The sequence below is a fragment of the Triticum dicoccoides genome, chromosome 3B (assembly GCF_002162155.2).
Source record: "Triticum dicoccoides isolate Atlit2015 ecotype Zavitan chromosome 3B, WEW_v2.0, whole genome shotgun sequence".
Classification (NCBI taxonomy): domain Eukaryota; kingdom Viridiplantae; phylum Streptophyta; class Magnoliopsida; order Poales; family Poaceae; genus Triticum; species Triticum dicoccoides.
This window is the reverse complement of record NC_041385.1, coordinates 821,468,692-821,471,453: the sequence shown is the minus strand read 5'-3', so window position 1 is coordinate 821,471,453 and position 2,762 is coordinate 821,468,692.

The window sequence follows — 2,762 nt, the reverse complement described above, 5'->3', positions numbered from 1 at the left end:
GTTCAGAAATTCGGAAATTATTCAACTATTTTTTATAGAAGTGTTGAAATCTTCAAATTTTGTTTCAAAATGAGAAAAAATATTTTGGAAAAGTAGAAAATGTTTATATATCCAAATGTTATTTGAAAACTTTCAAAAAAAGTATGGAATTTCAGGAAACTTTCATGGTTACATTTTTTTGATATGTTCACAAATTTCCAAAATATGTTTGAAATTCCAAATGTTGTTTGTGTTTTCCAAACATTGTTGAACTTCAGATTTGTTTCAAATCCCGCCTTGCAGTAAGTTCATTAATGGTTGCATGCTTGTGTTAGGGATTTTTTTGAGGAAGTATGCTTCTATTCAAATCATAAAGTAATACAAAGTTCTTGATCCATACAAGCACACCCTAACACACGCACAAATAACTAAAATAACAAAGAGCAACGTAAAACAAACAGTAAAACATGAAGATCTCCGGAGCTCTATGTCATAATCCCTAACCCTTGCTAGAAGACCCCTGCAACACAAGCATCTGCAACTAGATCTAAGTAGGTCATCATCTTCAACCACGGTATAATCGGCATCATGTTGCTCCCCTTTTTCTTCGCTTTCGCGCCGAAAAGACAAGGACACACATATGCATCCAACACACTTGCACTAGCCTTCGCCATCTGTGGCTTCGAGTACCGATGTATCTGCCCCTTCCAGATGAAAGAGAACTAGGATCCGGTTCCGGCGCCGCGGTCGGGCCAACTACCCGGGCAAAGCAGGATATTCCTCTAGCGGCAGCATAAAGGAGGAAGAAACGCATCATGAAATCATACCGATGCCGAGGAAGGAGAATCTCTATCTTCACACAACCACCACCCATCTGAGGAACGACCTGACCAGTGTCGGTCGACCTCCATACACCATAGCCCGCGATCTCGATGAGATTCGGGGATCCCCCACCCCGCTGGCTCCTAGACGAAGGCAAGAGCCCCGCCTGACCGTGAACGAAACCCGAGGAAACTTATTCAGACGCAACGCTGCCGTGACGGCCTGATCCGAGGTTCCCTCTCCCTCCAGCCATTGGAGCGGCCGGCAGAGGGAGAGGGAACTAGCAGTCTGAGCCGGTCACCCATCCTCTCACTACTCCAGCCTGAGCATGCTTAACTTTCGAGTTCTATTCTCCCTAGTTTCCAAGTTTGCAGTTGTTCTTTACCTGACAATAGTAAGCTGTCAATCCTATTAACCATCAGCAGTTTAGCTTGAGCATGAAGTCACACGTTTCACCGTTTGAGTTTGAAACTATTATTCTAAATAATAATAATAATTTAGTAACACTAATACTTCTTGAATAAGTAGTTTGACTATAGTTTGACCACAGTTTGACCAGATTTGACAATAGTTTGACCACAGTTTGACCAAAATTCAAAAAAACTAAAATAATTATTTAGTAACACTAATATTTCTTGAATAAATAGTTTGGCCATAGTTTGACGAGATTTAACAAAAATTCAAAAAAACTGAAATTTGAGCATATATTTTTTTCCTTTCAAAATTTGAGGATTCTAAAAATTTGCAAATAGGCCTACGTGGCAGAGTTTGAAAATTGCCCTTTAGTCCCGGTTTGTGTCTCCAACCGGGACTAAAGGTTAGACCCCATAGACCCCTTTAGTCCCGGTTTGTGTCACAAACCGCAAACTGGGACTAAAGGGGCTCGTGGGGCCTCGGCCTGCCGCCAGCCTACCATCATCCCTTTAGTCCCGGTTTGTGATACAAACCGGGACTATAGGTCAGAAATGAGCGGCACTAATGCATAGCCATTCGAACCGGCACTAATGTGACCATTAGTGCCGGTTCATTTACAAACTAGGACTAAAGGGTTGAACATTAGGCCCTTTTTCTACCAGTGGATGTTGACCAAGCTTTGACATTTTAACCATCCAAGCCAGCGGTTCACTTCGCTTTGTCGAGCAGCCCTAATACGAATATTAACTTGTACGAAAAAAGTTTAGATAAATATTTAGGGAGTGCAGGTCATGTTTAGAAAAGAATAGAGATAAACAGAAATAAAACTCCCCTCCCCACACTACTAGGAAAAACCTTATACACAAAACTTTAGCAGTAGTGCTTGTTAAAAAAACTCGCTACTGCTAGACAGCAGTAGCACGTGCAAATTAAGCGCGCTGCAGATACATGTATAGCAGTAGTGCTACTCGTTGCAAAAGCGCTATTACTAAAATTCCAACCACTAAGCCGATAGGCTACACATAGTAGTAGCGATCTTTCAAGAACCTCGCTACCGCTAAGATTGTTATAGCAGCGCGTTTAGATGTAAGGCGCTACTGCTAACGAAAATAAAAAAAATGAAAAAAAATTAGAAAAGTAAATGAAAATGAAAGAAATAGAAAAAGGAAAAAGGAAAAAAATAAAATGTAAAGAAAAATAAACGGAAATGGAAAAAAAAGGTTGAAGGCATAGCAGTAGCGCGTTTGCTAAAACGCGCTATAGCTAACTTAGCTATAGCGCGTTTTGAGTAACGCGCTACCGTTATGTTTCACTTAACCAGCGGTTTCCCTACCCCCGGACACCCCTTCTCCGCCGTCTCCCCAATTCGCCGTTGCCCCACTTCGCCGTCATCTCCTGCCGGCGTTGATGCCCGCAACCTCACCGTCTCCCCCCGAGGCCACGCTCATCCTCACCGTCGCCGCCCGAGGCCGCCCAGCCTCACCGCCGCCGCCTCTCGAGCCGCCTTCGACCTCACCGTCGCCGCCCTCGACCTCACCGCCGCCGCC